Source organism: Papaver somniferum, chromosome 3, assembly GCF_003573695.1.
Source record: "Papaver somniferum cultivar HN1 chromosome 3, ASM357369v1, whole genome shotgun sequence".
Classification (NCBI taxonomy): Eukaryota; Viridiplantae; Streptophyta; class Magnoliopsida; order Ranunculales; family Papaveraceae; genus Papaver; species Papaver somniferum.
The window spans coordinates 19,102,219-19,120,170 of record NC_039360.1 but is presented as its reverse complement, the minus strand read 5'-3'; the positions used below and the strand labels follow the sequence as shown (position 1 = coordinate 19,120,170).

The 17,952-nt window shown below is 38.9% G+C and overlaps 4 non-coding genes and 3 pseudogenes across 4 annotated transcripts; all 7 read right to left on the bottom strand.

Moving 5' to 3' along the window:
• Positions 1–2,115: 2,115 nt before the first annotated feature.
• LOC113362294 lies at positions 2,116–2,246 on the bottom strand (annotated as a pseudogene).
• A 3,533-nt stretch (positions 2,247–5,779) lies between these two features.
• LOC113362312 lies at positions 5,780–5,899 on the bottom strand. The gene has a single exon (XR_003365688.1). It is a non-coding gene; the product is annotated as a U5 spliceosomal RNA (small nuclear RNA).
• Positions 5,900–6,732: 833 nt separating this feature from the next.
• LOC113362277 lies at positions 6,733–6,929 on the bottom strand. Its single transcript, XR_003365670.1, has one exon. It is a non-coding gene; the product is annotated as a U2 spliceosomal RNA (small nuclear RNA).
• A 2,721-nt stretch (positions 6,930–9,650) lies between these two features.
• LOC113362289 lies at positions 9,651–9,780 on the bottom strand (annotated as a pseudogene).
• Positions 9,781–13,312: 3,532 nt separating this feature from the next.
• Positions 13,313–13,432, bottom strand: LOC113362311. The gene has a single exon (XR_003365687.1). It is a non-coding gene; the product is annotated as a U5 spliceosomal RNA (small nuclear RNA).
• Positions 13,433–14,265: 833 nt separating this feature from the next.
• On the bottom strand, positions 14,266–14,462 carry LOC113362275. Its single transcript, XR_003365669.1, has one exon. It is a non-coding gene; the product is annotated as a U2 spliceosomal RNA (small nuclear RNA).
• A 2,704-nt stretch (positions 14,463–17,166) lies between these two features.
• On the bottom strand, positions 17,167–17,297 carry LOC113362298 (annotated as a pseudogene).
• Positions 17,298–17,952: the final 655 nt, after the last annotated feature.

Genomic DNA, 17,952 nt, shown 5'->3' with positions numbered 1-17,952 from the left:
GTAGAAGTGTGTCAGGTGATCTGAATTTGGAACCCAACCAAAAAATGGGCGTTCAGGTCTGTCATGTGAATTCGTCTAGCTCAACATGCGACTAGCTCCAGAAATATATATATTATGAGCTAAATATTGGTGGTTGCTGGTATGTCCTTTACAATGCTAATTTGTTTAAAACAGCAACTATTACCCACGTCTGGAAAGTGTATGTACGGAGTGCCTTGTCTCTTGTTACAAGAAAAGAGTTCAGCGTCGTGTCTGATATTCTCACCGGATTCAGAAACTAGCTAGCCATGCCAAACCTGACTATATTCTCACCTATGCCTGACCTGAATTACTCCAATTTCATGTTCGATTTTGGTACCGTCTTACAATTGCAAACAACAAGCTCGGCAAAGGGCCGTTGCCAGTTATGTTCGAACACTCCAGGATTCAAAAGTTGCAGGAAACCCAGGCAAAAAAAGTTTAATTAGTTTTTGGTAGGGGTCCGTCAGGCCTTTGCAGTAGGCCAAAATTTTAACATTTAAGAAAAGAAGATATTGTTCGTCCACTCACTGGCTTTGCTTTCAATTGTCATTTTTTAGTGGATGGATTAATGGTGCACAGGCCTATGATGTAGTCCTCGTGGCTGTAGATGATCGTTTTCAGCTTGGCTTTGGCCTGCTGTGATGGTCGTGCGGTTGTCTGACAGACTCCCAATCTTTTTTTTTTCTTCCAGCTTCTCTTTTTGTAAGTTGAAGTTCTCAATACGACTTACTACATAGAAAATGCGGGACTAAATATTTAAACTGCTTTTGCCAAACACTGGCTCGTGAGTTGGATGCTCAAATTTCTGTTCCACTAAACTGAGCTAGAGAATGTGCCAAAGCCATGGCATCTCTTTTGATGTAGGTGAACTGAACTGAAGAGATACCATCTCTCAGTTATCTTATCTGCATAATCAGCTGACTCCCAGTGCGCCATGAGATTTTTGCAGTTCCATTGTTAAGAATGTTGATTAATGATTATGACTTGAGCCTCTCCCGGCCTAAGTTTGCACGCAGCACTAATACCCTTTAGATAGAACAACTCGCTATAGGACATATATGTACAGAGGTTTTTATAGAGCAGTTGTGCCCCTACAAACATAATACTAGATTTAAGTTATGAGAATCCAATAAGTATGGAAGTCATGGTACAAAATCAGCTCAGGCTCAATGATGTTGGGAAACCAAAATGTCTTATAGTGTTCATTTGACTAGCAACGGAAGTTTTATGTAGCCGGTGTCACTGTAGTACAGTGATAAAGTCATTAGGTGATGATACCAGTGACCTAATGTGATTTGAGTCTCGCCAGCATCGAATTCTTTACCGATCAAAAAAAAAACGGAAGTTTTCTGTAAGCAGTACCATCAAATTCTTTACCGATCAAGAATTTTGTCAACTTCATCTAGTTATTTATATGCTGCAGTCATCTTTATATGAATAAACTAGAAGTTTCTTTTTGTTAGAAATCCATGGGCCTAACTAACCTCGAAAACCGGCTTGCAAGGTTAGGATTGTCCATGGCTTATTAAGTATGGATCCTAGGTTGCCCTAGGCGATGTGGTACTATTTAACACCCCCCCTCAACGACTAGGGCTATAGTGACGGAGTGGCACGGAAGCCACAGACACACACTGGCGGGGACAAGGAGTGGTACGGAAACCACGGACCCATACTGGCGGGGACAAGGAGTGGTACGGAAACCACGGACGCACGGGTAGCGTTGAGAGGGGCCTGGCTCTGATACCATGTTAGAAATCCATGGGCCTAACTAACCTCGAAAATCGTCTTACAAGGTTAGGATTGTCCATGGCTTATTAAGCATGGATCCTAGGTTGCCCTAGGCGATGTGGTACTATTTAACACTTTTCACAAGAATTGGTATCCATATTAAAAACTTTTACTTAATAGACCCAATGTTAATCTCGGTTTAGTTTTGGTAAGGATGCGACAGGATTTTGATGATTCCCAGCCTCGGAGTGCATCTTTGCAGTGAACATTACATCAAACTGACATTAGTTTATAAAGATCATCCTCAATCTCATCACTAGGTCAGCAGGTCGCTGAATGTTTAGTTTCAAGATTTGTAGGGCTTTACCCTTGTTTAGAGGGAGCCCTTCTCGACGGCCCTAAGGCCGAGGAGGGGGTTTGGAAATAGTTTTCAACCAGCAATTGACGCGCCTCGGTTATTACCTCATTAGCTGCGGCATTGCCCCAAGCGCAAAGATGCCTAACCATAAGAGCTTGAACTACGGCAAAAACAGGCTAGCTAACATTGTTTTGGTTTTGCCTCTACCTCTACTTGCAGATCTTTCATGTGTTCAGCTGCTATTGCTGAATCTAGAGGTACTAATATTTTTGGTGTTGCAGGCATGGCCCTCGTGAGCATATGGAATTAACAAGAGTTGAATCACCTGGATGGGTTTTAACGAGTTCGGGCGAATACTAGAAAAGTCCTCCACTCGGTAAAAGTCTGGACGGGTTCACCCATAAGTTTTGCAATAGATTGAAAGAACCGAAAAGGTTTCGACGCTTGTGCAGTATGGTGGTACAGGTTAAGCTGAACAAACTCAGTATCTCTACATTGATGACTATAATACCACACCAAACCCAATGGAGTGATCAAGTAAAAAAACATTATAGTAAGTCATTTCTTGTCTTGTTGGTGGTCTGATTGAAAAAAAACAAAATAACAAGGCATGTGTATCACAAATTCAACTTTATAAGCATAGAGATTAGCTATAAAAAAAAACTCGGAGCAAAAAAAAAATGATCTCATATGGGCACGTTTCCGTCAGAATATCTGACAATTATGGAAACCCTTTCCACATCGTGCTTTTCATATGATTGCTCGATAGATACTTTGTTGCTGGTGGTATTTAAACAAAAAATAATCCTGCCTACTGATCAGTGTGGGACTAAGAACTTTAAGAGATACAAATGGATGATTCGAAGCTTTAAGTAATGACTCAAGTCTTCCAGATTGTCTTGTTGTTTCATGGTATGAAAATGGGTTGGTATGAGAGGAGAGCTGAAGCCTATGCTTGGCTCACTATTATAGCTGGATTTATCCAATATCTTGCTGCGTAATATATGATTCCCCCAAGGCCGTCAATATCAGATTTTTTAGGAATAAAAGCACTCGAAAAAGCCAAACACTGATCAATAACTATCCCTCTAGTTATTTTTTGGGTACAAGCTTGCATGCCGCTTCTTTCCAAATAGCTGCTAAGCTCAAACATGTGCCTTACTCTTGTTTCATGGTTACTTTTATGCCTAGAACATGTACCTTGTATGAAATACTTTTTAAGATGACTTCATTTTCTTTTCTTTTAGAATTTGTTTCTCTTAAGAGTTTTTTTTATGTGTCTTTTTTATTTTTTAACAAATTTTTGGACTTATAAAAAAGAAAAAAAAAACAATTTCTAAGGTTTTACAAAATAATTGCGTACTACTCCCTCCGTCCCAAATTAATTGAGTTATTTGGTTTTAAATTTTGTCTCATAAATAATTGAGTTATTTCACTAATCAAGGAGATATCTCTAAAACTATCCTTGTAGTTGATTATTGCTACTATAAGAAATATGTATTATTTGATAGTCATGTTTATATTTATTATGCAGATGTTTTAAAATGTTTTTCAGCGGTATAAGGTTTACGAAAAACCGTTGCATAGTTTAAAAGATCATTTCTGAGTTTTACAAGTTATTATCCATATGGGTATAATTGTAAAAAAAATAATACTTAAATATACTCCAATTTCCTCCTTTCCTTAATAATTGTGAAAACTACAACTAGCCCAATTAATTTGGGACGGAGGGAGTATTAATTTGTTGAGAAGTTTTTTACTTCTTAAAGAAATAGTGTGCTTACTGGCCAAAGTTTCCCTTATTCATAGACACACAAATGCATATAAAGCTAATCAACCTTCAATCACAAATTGATTTTTCGCAATTGACAATATCCAAGCACATACAGTTTAAGATATATATGTAAATCAAATTCAATAACACTTACTCGTAGATTGATATAACTTGAAAAGACGAGGGTACCAAATATATCTCAATCTAAAAAATTTCTACCTATAATACCACTCCAAACCCAATGGAGTGATCAAGTAAAAAAACATTATACTAAGTCATTTCTTGTCTTGTTGGTGGTCTGTTTGAAAAAAATAAAAAATAACAAGGCATGTGTATCACAAATTCAACTTTATAAGCATAGGGATTAGCTATAAAAAAGAACTCGGAGCAAAAAAAAATGAGCTCATATGGGCACGTTTCCGTCAGAAGATCAGACAATTATGGGAACCCTTTCCACATCGTGCTTTTCATATCATTGCTCGATAGATACTTTGTTGCTGGTGGTATTTAAACAAAAAATAATCCTGCCTACTGATCAGTGTGGGACTAAGAACTTTAAGAGATACAAATGGATGATTCGAAGCTTTAAGTAATGACTCAAGTCTTCCATATTGTCTTGTTGTTTCATGGTATAAAAATGGGTTGGTATGAGAGGAGAGTTGAAGCCTATGCTTGGCTCACTGTTATAGCTGGATTGATCCAATATCTTGCTGCGTAATATATGATTCCCCCAAGGCCGTCAATATCAGATTTTTTAGGAATAAAAGCATTCGAAAAAGCCAAACACTGATCAGTAACTATCCCTCTAGTAGTACTACTACTTGTACCTGTTACCTTTTACTTTAGAATTCTAAGTAAAACAAAAACAACACATTGGATCTCTGTTTTTGTTTAAAACGGATTTAGCAAAAGATAAAAAGTGCAATAGGCGCTTGGTAAGTGTATTTTCAGATTTTTTTTTTGCGATTTTTTCCTTTGAGACACTACTATCTAAACTGTGAATGTCATGGATGGATTGACGCCTGTGTTTTTTTTTTTTTTATCGACAAGAAAGATTGGATTTCCATATTTCCCAATAGGTATGGGTCCATGTGGGGGATTCATCTACAAAAATTGGCTGGTCAAGATGAACTTAGCTTCACAATGGGGAGTTGTCTTGTCCCTTTAAGAAAAAAGATTGTGTCGCATGGGGCCATTTACTATAACTCATTTCACCATGTATGGTTGCTAGCCATTCTCAGGACACATTAAATCCTCCCTCCTTCAATTCTCATCCCTTTGTTGAAAAACAAAAAAGATTTGGGTGTCTGTCAGACAACAACACGACCGCCACAGCAGGCCAAAGCTTTTTTTTTTTTTGCAGAACCTTACACTCGTCAGATGGAACCATTTTTGAAAAGGCTACTGATGATGCATCAATGGAGGGAGACTGAAATGAATCAAACACGGGGATGATACTTCGACGAGTCCATCATACGCAAAGTATACGTAGTTATATTCATTGTTATGCTTCTGCAGAAGAAACTGTAGAAATTGAAGCCAGTGAGTGGGCGAATAATTCTTATTTTCTTAAATGTTAAATTTTCGGGCTTACTTTCGAAAGAAATTAAACTCCATGATATAGCAAGAATTTTAAGATCCCAAACAACGGCCATATAAGTTGACAGCAAACAGAAGAACCTGATGGAGAATTGCACAGTAAGTAAAATAGGGTAAGCCAGCTTACCTTCCCCGGCAATAATAATCCCCTTGAAGGATGTGTTGCCAGTCATACAGTACTCAAATTTGCCTGCACACTGGTCACACGACCTTTTCGGTTACTCTCGAGTTCTAAGCATTACGAAACCAGATTTTACGGAACCCTGTAAACTAAAACATTTGGATTTGAGAATTGTTGGGTTCCTCATGGAAAAGAGAAACCCTCCAAAAATGGGCGTATGCCGCTCATAAACGGCAAGCACACGGTATTCTTTAGTAAAAGGCGAAAGAATAGTTCGCTCTGTGCTTACCGTACGGCTGCGTGACTCAAAAGACCTAGTGAAGTGCTAGTTTTATGCACAGCAATTTGAGTACAGTTATGCTACTCAGTCTATGTGGGACTAAGAAATCACTCTTAAATCTTTTTGTTATTGGTCCTTGTTGTTCCGCTTTGACCCCCTCGGTGCAACAAACTATCAAGATAGTCATGAGGTAGTAACACTACCAGCTTCAATCTCATATGAAGTATGAACTGTCCAAGTCCGTGTCAAACCAGCGAATTTTACAGGTGTGTGTATGTTTTCAACAGATAGGTTCTGATCAAACTTCATGAGTCAAAGTAGTCACAGCATTGCCGTCTCCGTGACTTTTGAAGGTAATACATTCACAGCATTTCCGTCTCCGTGCTTCCAGCTGAAATACCCTGTTATGATCAACTGGTCACAGTCGAATTTCTTGAAGATAGTTGCAAATTGAACAATCAGTTTTCTGCATTTTTGCAAAAATGAATTCAAATAAAATCCAAGTAATATACCTGACGAATTCCAACTTCATGAGTCAAAGCAACTCCGAGCTCGCCTAAGCAATAATAAATCCTGGCATCACTTCCATAACATAAAGATGAGGATACCGATGCAGACATGAATCCAAAACCTAGGCTAGTGCTTTTGCAAGTGATTAACTTACAGCAAAACCACCTCCACGAAATAACAATTTTCTGTTCCACTAAACTGAGCTAGAGAAAGCTGGTTTAGTTTTGAGCTTGATATGAAGATGGATATGTTTCTCCAGCAGGACAGATGGGAGTGTCACGGTATTTGATGCTCATGTGCCGCAAAGGTCTCAAAATAAACGCATATTTAATTTAGTTTTGGTGGGGTGTGCCAGGCCTTTGCAGTAGTGCAACACAGAGGCGACGCGTGAGAACCCCAGCAGCAAGCTGCTATGACGGGAACTCCCCATGAAAAAAATTAATTTAATATCGTGCCATCCGATGGATGGCATATCAGATATTAAACTGATAAGAACAGATACTACACTTGATCTTAGCCAAAAGGCCGAGAAAGGTATGCCACAACTCGTGTTTGGATTCTCCTTTTATATTTTCTTTCTTCCATCCCTCGGCTTTGACTAATCTTTGTGGGACTAAAGCTTACAGCTTCATCAGAAAATCTGAACGAGTTTATCCTAAACCCCAGCGTTTCCTCTTTTGTTGCTTCTATAAATTATATGGTGATTATGTTTGATGAAGAGAAAGCCAATACGCAATATTCACTCCAGTGGCCTGAAGGTTCAATATAAATCTGTCTATGGAACTGCACATGAGGTTCAATATAAATCTGTCAATTGAAGACGTAAAAATTATAAATTATACGATGATCTTATATCGCAGCTGTTGTACCACCAGCTCAACTGTAGCTAACTGATGCATTTCCATCTGTCAATTTGAAGCTGCTGTGGGAATGTGTACCCTTCTTGTGGTGCTGACAGTAAGATTAAATGATCTAGCTGAAACCATGCATTGCAAGGTGGAATCACTACCTCTGAAATATCTCGGGATGAAGCTCCGCAAAACAAGTCTCTGTTTGGGTTAAACCCAACAAAAATGGAGCACATAAGGGATAATACAACATGTTTAATAAAACTTAGGTGAAAATGGGTAGAAGTGTGTCAGGTGATCTGAATTTGGAACCCAACCAAAAAATGGGCGTTCAGGTCTGTCATGTGAATTCGTCTAGCTCAACATGCGACTAGCTCCAGAAATATATATATTATGAGCTAAATATTGGTGGTTGCTGGTATGTCCTTTACAATGCTAATTTGTTTAAAACAGCAACTATTACCCACGTCTGGAAAGTGTATGTACGGAGTGCCTTGTCTCTTGTTACAAGAAAAGAGTTCAGCGTCGTGTCTGATATTCTCACCGGATTCAGAAACTAGCTAGCCATGCCAAACCTGACTATATTCTCACCTATGCCTGACCTGAATTACTCCAATTTCATGTTCGATTTTGGTACCGTCTTACAATTGCAAACAACAAGCTCGGCAAAGGGCCGTTGCCAGTTATGTTCGAACACTCCAGGATTCAAAAGTTGCAGGATGCGGCAACCAATATCAAACCCAGGCAAAAAAAGTTTAATTAGTTTTTGGTAGGGGTCCGTCAGGCCTTTGCAGTAGGCCAAAATTTTAACATTTAAGAAAAGAAGATATTGTTCGTCCACTCACTGGCTTTGCTTTCAATTGTCATTTTTTAGTGGATGGATTAATGGTGCACAGGCCTATGATGTAGTCCTCGTGGCTGTAGATGATCGTTTTCAGCTTGGCTTTGGCCTGCTGTGATGGTCGTGCGGTTGTCTGACAGACTCCCAATCTTTCTTTTTTTCTTCCAGCTTCTCTTTTTGTAAGTTGAAGTTCTCAATACGACTTACTACATAGAAGATGCGGGACTAAATATTTAAACTGCTTTTGCCAAACACTGGCTCGTGAGTTGGATGCTCAAATTTCTGTTCCACTAAACTGAGCTAGAGAATGTGCCAAAGCCATGGCATCTCTTTTGATGTAGGTGAACTGAACTGAAGAGATACCATCTCTCAGTTATCTTATCTGCATAATCAGCTGACTCCCAGTGCGCCATGAGATTTTTGCAGTTCCATTGTTAAGAATGTTGATTAATGATTATGACTTGAGCCTCTCCCGGCCTAAGTTTGCACGCAGCACTAATACCCTTTAGATAGAACAACTCGCTATAGGACATATATGTACAGAGGTTTTTATAGAGCAGTTGTGCCCCAACAAACATAATACTAGATTTAAGTTTTGAGAATCCAATAAGTATGGAAGTCATGGCACAAAATCAGCTCAGGCTCAATGATGTTGGGAAACCAAAATGTCTTACAGTGTTCATTTGACTAGCAACAGAAGTTTTATGTAGCCGGTGTCACTGTAGTACAGTGATAAAGGCATTAGGTGATGATACCAGTGACCTAATGTGATTTGAGTCTCGCCAGCATCGAATTCTTTACCGATAAAAAAAAAACGGAAGTTTTCTGTACGCAGTACCATCAAATTCTTTACCGATCAAGAATTTTGTCAACTTCATCTAGTTATTTATATGCTGCAGTCATCTTTATATGAATAAACTAGAAGTTTCTTTTTGTTAGAAATCCATGGGCCTAACTAACCTCGAAAACCGACTTGCAAGGTTAGGATTGTCCATGGCTTATTAAGCATGGATCCTAGGTTGCCCTAGGCGATGTGGTACTATTTAACACCCCCCCTCAACGACTAGGGCTATACTGACGGAGTGGCACGGAAGCCACGGACACACACTGGCGGGGACAAGGAGTGGTACGGAAACCACGGACGCACACTGGCGGAGACAAGGAGTGGTACGGAAACCAAGGACGCACGGGTAGCGTTGAGAGGGGCCTGGCTCTGATACCATGTTAGAAATCCATGGGCCTAACTAACCTCGAAAATTGGCTTACAAGGTTAGGATTGTCCATGGCTTATTAAGCATGGATCCTAGGTTGCCCTAGGCGATGTGGTACTATTTAACACTTTTCACAAGAATTGGTATCCATATTAAAAACTTTTACTTAATAGACCCAATGTTAATCTCGGTTTAGTTTTGGTAAGGATGCGACAGGATGTTGTTGATTCCCAGTCTCGGAGTGCATCTTTGCAGTGAACATTACATCAAACTAACATTAGTTTATAAAGATCATCCTCAATCTCATCACTAGGTCAGCAGGTCGCTGAATGTTTAGTTTCAAGATTTGTAGGGATTTACCCTTGTTTAGAGGGAGCCCTTCTCGACGGCCCTAAGGCCGAGGAGGGGGTTTGGAAATAGTTTTCAACCAGCAATTGACGCGCCTCGGTTATTACCTCATTAGCTGCGGCATTGCCCAAGCGCAAAGATGCCTAACCATAAGAGCTTGAACTACGGCAAAAACAGGCTAGCTAACATTGTTTTGGTTTTGCCTCTACCTCTACTTGCAGATCTTTCATGTGTTCAGCTGCTATTGCTGAATCTAGAGGTACTAATATTTTTGGTGTTGCAGGCATGGCCCTCGTGAGCATATGGAATTAACAAGAGTTGAATCACCTGGATGGGTTTTAACGAGTTCGGGCGAATACTAGAAAAGTCCTCCACTCGGTAAAAGTCTGGACGGGTTCACCCATAAGTTTTGCAATAGATTGAAAGAACCGAAAAGGTTTCGACGCTTGTGCAGTATGGTGGTACAGGTTAAGCTGAACAAACTCAGTATCTCTACATTGATGACTATAATACCACACCAAACCCAATGGAGTGATCAAGTAAAAAAACATTATAGTAAGTCATTTCTTGTCTTGTTGGTGGTCTGATTGAAAAAAAACAAAATAACAAGGCATGTGTATCACAAATTCAACTTTATAAGCATAGAGATTAGCTATAAAAAAAAACTCGGAGCAAAAAAAAAATGATCTCATATGGGCACGTTTCCGTCAGAATATCTGACAATTATGGAAACCCTTTCCACATCGTGCTTTTCATATGATTGCTCGATAGATACTTTGTTGCTGGTGGTATTTAAACAAAAAATAATCCTGCCTACTGATCAGTGTGGGACTAAGAACTTTAAGAGATACAAATGGATGATTCGAAGCTTTAAGTAATGACTCAAGTCTTCCAGATTGTCTTGTTGTTTCATGGTATGAAAATGGGTTGGTATGAGAGGAGAGCTGAAGCCTATGCTTGGCTCACTGTTATAGCTGGATTTATCCAATATCTTGCTGCGTAATATATGATTCCCCCAAGGCCGTCAATATCAGATTTTTTAGGAATAAAAGCACTCGAAAAAGCCAAACACTGATCAGTAACTATCCCTCTAGTTATTTTTTGGGTACAAGCTTGCATGCCGCTTCTTTCCAAATAGCTGCTAAGCTCAAACATGTGCCTTACTCTTGTTTCATGGTTACTTTTATGCCTAGAACATGTACCTTGTATGAAATACTTTTTAAGATGACTTCATTTTCTTTTCTTTTAGAATTTGTTTCTCTTAAGAGTTTTTTTTATGTGTCTTTTTTATTTTTTAACAAATTTTTGGACTTAGAAAAAAGAAAAAAAAAACAATTTCTAAGGTTTTACAAAATAATTGCGTACTACTCCCTCCGTCCCAAATTAATTGAGTTATTTGGTTTTAAATTTTGTCTCATAAATAATTGAGTTATTTCACTAATCAAGGAGATATCTCTAAAACTATCCTTGTAGTTGATTATTGCTACTATAAGAAATATGTATTATTTGATAGTCATGTTTATATTTATTATGCAGATGTTTTAAAATGTTTTTCAGCGGTATAAGGTTTACGAAAAACCGTTGCATAGTTTAAAAGATCATTTCTGAGTTTTACAAGTTATTATCCATATGGGTATAATTGTAAAAAAAATAATACTTAAATATACTCCCATTTCCTCCTTTCCTTAATAATTGTGAAAACTACATCTAGCCCAATTAATTTGGGACGGAGGGAGTATTAATTTGTTGAGAAGTTTTTTACTTCTTAAAGAAATAGTGTGCTTACTGGCCAAAGTTTCCCTTATTCATAGACACACAAATGCATATAAAGCTAATCAACCTTCAATCACAAATTGATTTTTCGCAATTGACAATATCCAAGCACATACAGTTTAAGATATATATGTAAATCAAATTCAATAACACTTACTCGTAGATTGATATAACTTGAAAAGACGAGGGTACCAAATATATCTCAATCTAAAAAATTTCTACCTATAATACCACTCCAAACCCAATGGAGTGATCAAGTAAAAAAACATTATACTAAGTCATTTCTTGTCTTGTTGGTGGTCTGTTTGAAAAAAATAAAAAATAACAAGGCATGTGTATCACAAATTCAACTTTATAAGCATAGGGATTAGCTATAAAAAAGAACTCGGGAGCAAAAAAAAATGAGCTCATATGGGCACGTTTCCGTCAGATATCTGACAATTATGGGAACCCTTTCCACATCGTGCTTTTCATATCATTGCTCGATAGATACTTTGTTGCTGGTGGTATTTAAACAAAAAATAATCCTGCCTACTGATCAGTGTGGGACTAAGAACTTTAAGAGATACAAATGGATGATTCGAAGCTTTAAGTAATGACTCAAGTCTTCCATATTGTCTTGTTGATTCATGGTATAAAAATGGGTTGGTATGAGAGGAGAGTTGAAGCCTATGCTTGGCTCACTGTTATAGCTGGATTGATCCAATATCTTGCTGCGTAATATATGATTCCCCCAAGGCCGTCAATATCAGATTTTTTAGGAATAAAAGCATTCGAAAAAGCCAAACACTGATCAGTAACTATCCCTCTAGTAGTACTACTACTTGTACCTGTTACCTTTTACTTTAGAATTCTAAGTAAAACAAAAACAACACATTGGATCTCTGTTTTTGTTTAAAACGGATTTAGCAAAAGATAAAAAGTGCAATAGGCGCTTGGTAAGTGTATTTTCAGATTTTTTTTTTGCGATTTTTTCCTTTGAGACACTACTATCTAAACTGTGAATGTCATGGATGGATTGACACCTGTGTTTTTTTTTTTTTTATCGACAAGAAAGATTGGATTTCCATATTTCCCAAGAGGTATGGGTCCATGTGGGGGATTCATCTACAAAAATTGGCTGGTCAAGATGAACTTAGCTTCACAATGGGGAGTTGTCTTGTCCCTTTAAGAAAAAAGATTGTGTCGCATGGGGCCATTTACTATAACTCATTTCACCATGTATGGTTGCTAGCCATTCTCAGGACACATTAAATCCTCCCTCCTTCAATTCTCATCCCTTTGTTGAAAAACAAAAAAGATTTGGGTGTCTGTCAGACAACAACACGACCGCCACAGCAGGCCAAAGCTTTTTTTTTTTTGCAGAACCTTACACTCGTCAGATGGAACCATTTTTGAAAAGGCTACTGATGATGCATCAATGGAGGGAGACTGAAATGAATCAAACACGGGGATGATACTTCGACGAGTCCATCATACGCAAAGTATACGTAGTTATATTCATTGTTATGCTTCTGCAGAAGAAACTGTAGAAATTGAAGCCAGTGAGTGGGCGAATAATTCTTATTTTCTTAAATGTTAAATTTCCGGGCTTACTTTCGAAAGAAATTAAACTCCATGATATAGCAAGAATTTTAAGATCCCAAACAACGGCCATATAAGTTGACAGCAAACAGAAGAACCTGATGGAGAATTGCACAGTAAGTAAAATAGGGTAAGCCAGCTTACCTTCCCCGGCAATAATAATCCCCTTGAAGGATGTGTTGCCAGTCATACAGTACTCAAATTTGCCTGCACACTGGTCACACGACCTTTTCGGTTACTCTCGAGTTCTAAGCATTACGAAACCAGATTTTACGAAACCCTGTAAACTAAAACATTTGGATTTGAGAATTGTTGGGTTCCTCATGGAAAAGAGAAACCCTCCAAAAATGGGCGTATGCCGCTCATAAACGGCAAGCACACGGTATTCTTTAGTAAAAGGCGAAAGAATAGTTCGCTCTGTGCTTACCGTACGGCTGCGTGACTCAAAAGACCTAGTGAAGTGCTAGTTTTATGCACAGCAATTTGAGTACAGTTATGCTACTCAGTCTATGTGGGACTAAGAAATCACTCTTAAATCTTTTTGTTATTGGTCCTTGTTGTTCCGCTTTGACCCCCTCGGTGCAACAAACTATCAAGATAGTCATGAGGTAGTAACACTACCAGCTTCAATCTCATATGAAGTATGAACTGTCCAAGTCCGTGTCAAACCAGCGAATTTTACAGGTGTGTGTATGTTTTCAACAGATAGGTTCTGATCAAACTTCATGAGTCAAAGTAGTCACAGCATTGCCGTCTCCGTGACTTTTGAAGGTAATACATTCACAGCATTTCCGTCTCCGTGCTTCCAGCTGAAATACCCTGTTATGATCAACTGGTCACAGTCGAATTTCTTGAAGATAGTTGCAAATTGAACAATCAGTTTTCTGCATTTTTGCAAAAATGAATTCAAATAAAATCCAAGTAATATACCTGACGAATTCCAACTTCATGAGTCAAAGCAACTCCGAGCTCGCCTAAGCAATAATAAATCCTGGCATCACTTCCATAACATAAAGATGAGGATACCGATGCAGACATGAATCCAAAACCTAGGCTAGTGCTTTTGCAAGTGATTAACTTACAGCAAAACCACCTCCACGAAATAACAATTTTCTGTTCCACTAAACTGAGCTAGAGAAAGCTGGTTTAGTTTTGAGCTTGATATGAAGATGGATATGTTTCTCCAGCAGGACAGATGGGAGTGTCACGGTATTTGATGCTCATGTGCCGCAAAGGTCTCAAAATAAACGCATATTTAATTTAGTTTTGGTGGGGTGTGCCAGGCCTTTGCAGTAGTGCAACACAGAGGCGACGCGTGAGAACCCCAGCAGCAAGCTGCTATGACGGGAACTCCCCATGAAAAAAATTAATTTAATATCGTGCCATCCGATGGATGGCATATCAGATATTAAACTGATAAGAACAGATACTACACTTGATCTTAGCCAAAAGGCCGAGAAAGGTATGCCACAACTCGTGTTTGGATTCTCCTTTTATATTTTCTTTCTTCCATCCCTCGGCTTTGACTAATCTTTGTGGGACTAAAGCTTACAGCTTCATCAGAAAATCTGAACGAGTTTATCCTAAACCCCAGCGTTTCCTCTTTTGTTGCTTCTATAAATTATATGGTGATTATGTTTGATGAAGAGAAAGCCAATACGCAATATTCACTCCAGTGGCCTGAAGGTTCAATATAAATCTGTCTATGGAACTGCACATGAGGTTCAATATAAATCTGTCAATTGAAGACGTAAAAATTATAAATTATACGATGATCTTATATCGCAGCTGTTGTACCACCAGCTCAACTGTAGCTAACTGATGCATTTCCATCTGTCAATTTGAAGCTGCTGTGGGAATGTGTACCCTTCTTGTGGTGCTGACAGTAAGATTAAATGATCTAGCTGAAACCATGCATTGCAAGGTGGAATCACTACCTCTGAAATATCTCGGGATGAAGCTCCGCAAAACAAGTCTCTGTTTGGGTTAAACCCAACAAAAATGGAGCACATAAGGGATAATACAACATGTTTAATAAAACTTAGGTGAAAATGAGTAGAAGTGTGTCAGGTGATCTGAATTTGGAACCCAACCAAAAAATGGGCGTTCAGGTCTGTCATGTGAATTCGTCTAGCTCAACATGCGACTAGCTCCAGAAATATATATATTATGAGCTAAATATTGGTGGTTGCTGGTATGTCCTTTACAATGCTAATTTGTTTAAAACAGCAACTATTACCCACGTCTGGAAAGTGTATGTACGGAGTGCCTTGTCTCTTGTTACAAGAAAAGAGTTCAGCGTCGTGTCTGATATTCTCACCGGATTCAGAAACTAGCTAGCCATGCCAAACCTGACTATATTCTCACCTATGCCTGACCTGAATTACTCCAATTTCATGTTCGATTTTGGTACCGTCTTACAATTGCAAACAACAAGCTCGGCAAAGGGCCGTTGCCAGTTATGTTCGAACACTCCAGGATTCAAAAGTTGCAGGAAACCCAGGCAAAAAAAGTTTAATTAGTTTTTGGTAGGGGTCCGTCAGGCCTTTGCAGTAGGCCAAAATTTTAACATTTAAGAAAAGAAGATATTGTTCGTCCACTCACTGGCTTTGCTTTCAATTGTCATTTTTTAGTGGATGGATTAATGGTGCACAGGCCTATGATGTAGTCCTCGTGGCTGTAGATGATCGTTTTCAGCTTGGCTTTGGCCTGCTGTGATGGTCGTGCGGTTGTCTGACAGACTCCCAATCTTTTTTTTTTCTTCCAGCTTCTCTTTTTGTAAGTTGAAGTTCTCAATACGACTTACTACATAGAAAATGCGGGACTAAATATTTAAACTGCTTTTGCCAAACACTGCCTCGTGAGTTGGATGCTCAAATTTCTGTTCCACTAAACTGAGCTAGAGAATGTGCCAAAGCCATGGCATCTCTTTTGATGTAGGTGAACTGAACTGAAGAGATACCATCTCTCAGTTATCTTATCTGCATAATCAGCTGACTCCCAGTGCGCCATGAGATTTTTGCAGTTCCATTGTTAAGAATGTTGATTAATGATTATGACTTGAGCCTCTCCCGGCCTAAGTTTGCACGCAGCACTAATACCCTTTAGATAGAACAACTCGCTATAGGACATATATGTACAGAGGTTTTTATAGAGCAGTTGTGCCCCTACAAACATAATACTAGATTTAAGTTTTGAGAATCCAATAAGTATGGAAGTCATGGTACAAAATCAGCTCAGGCTCAATGATGTTGGGAAACCAAAATGTCTTATAGTGTTCATTTGACTAGCAACGGAAGTTTTATGTAGCCGGTGTCACTGTAGTACAGTGATAAAGTCATTAGGTGATGATACCAGTGACCTAATGTGATTTGAGTCTCGCCAGCATCGAATTCTTTACCGATCAAAAAAAAAAACGGAAGTTTTCTGTAAGCAGTACCATCAAATTCTTTACCGATAAAGAATTTTGTCAACTTCATCTAGTTATTTATATGCTGCAGTCATCTTTATATGAATAAACTAGAAGTTTCTTTTTGTTAGAAATCCATGGGCCTAACTAACCTCGAAAACCGGCTTGCAAGGTTAGGATTGTCCATGGCTTATTAAGCATGGATCCTAGGTTGACCTAGGCGATGTGGTACTATTTAACACCCCCCTCAACGACTAGGGCTATACTGACGGAGTGGCACGGAAGCCACAGACACACACTGGCGGGGACAAGGAGGGGTACGGAAACCACGGACGCACACTGGCGGGGACAAGGAGTGGTACGGAAACCACGGACGCACGGGTAGCGTTGAGAGGGGCCTGGCTCTGATACCATGTTAGAAATCCATGGGCCTAACTAACCTCGAAAATCGGCTTACAAGGTTAGGATTTTCCATGGCTTATTAAGCATGGATCCTAGGTTGCCCTAGGCGATGTGGTACTATTTAACACTTTTCACAAGAATTGGTATCCATATTAAAAACTTTTACTTAATAGACCCAATGTTAATCTCGGTTTAGTTTTGTTAAGGATGCGACAGGATTTTGATGATTCCCAGTCTCGGAGTGCATCTTTGCAGTGAACATTACATCAAACTGACATTAGTTTATAAAGATCATCCTCAATCTCATCACTAGGTCAGATGGTCGCTGAATGTTTAGTTTCAAGATTTGTAGGGCTTTACCCTTGTTTAGAGGGAGTCCTTCTCGACGGCCCTAAGGACGAGGAGGGGGTTTGGAAATAGTTTTCAACCAGCAATTGACGCGCCTCGGTTATTACCTCATTAGCTGCGGCATTGCCCCAAGCGCAAAGATGCCTAACCATAAGAGCTTGAACTACGGCAAAAACAGGCTAGCTAACATTGTTTTGGTTTTGCCTCTACCTCTACTTGCAGATCTTTCATGTGTTCAGCTGCTATTGCTGAATCTAGAGGTCCTAATATTTTTGGTGTTGCAGGCATGGCCCTCATGAGAATATGGAATTAACAAGAGTTGAATCACTTGGATGGGTTTTAACGAGTTCGGGCGAATACTAGAAAAGTCCTCCACTCGGTAAAAGTCTGGACGGGTTCACCCATAAGTTTTGCAATAGATTGAAAGAACCGAAAAGGTTTCGATGCTTGTGCAGTATGGTGGTACAGGTTAAGCTGAACAAACTCAGTAACTCTACATTGATGACTATAATACCACACCAAACCCAATGGAGTGATCAAGTAAAAAAACATTATAGTAAGTCATTTCTTGTCTTGTTGGTGGTCTGTTTGAAAAAAACAAAATAACAAGGCATCTGTATCACAAATTCAACTTTATAAGCATAGAGATTAGCTATAAAAAAAACTCGGAGCAAAAAAAAAAAATGAGCTCATATGGGCACGTTTCCGTCAGAAGATCTGACAATTATGGAAACCCTTTCCACATCGTGCTTTTCATATCATTGCTCGATAGATACTTTGTTGCTGGTGGTATTTAA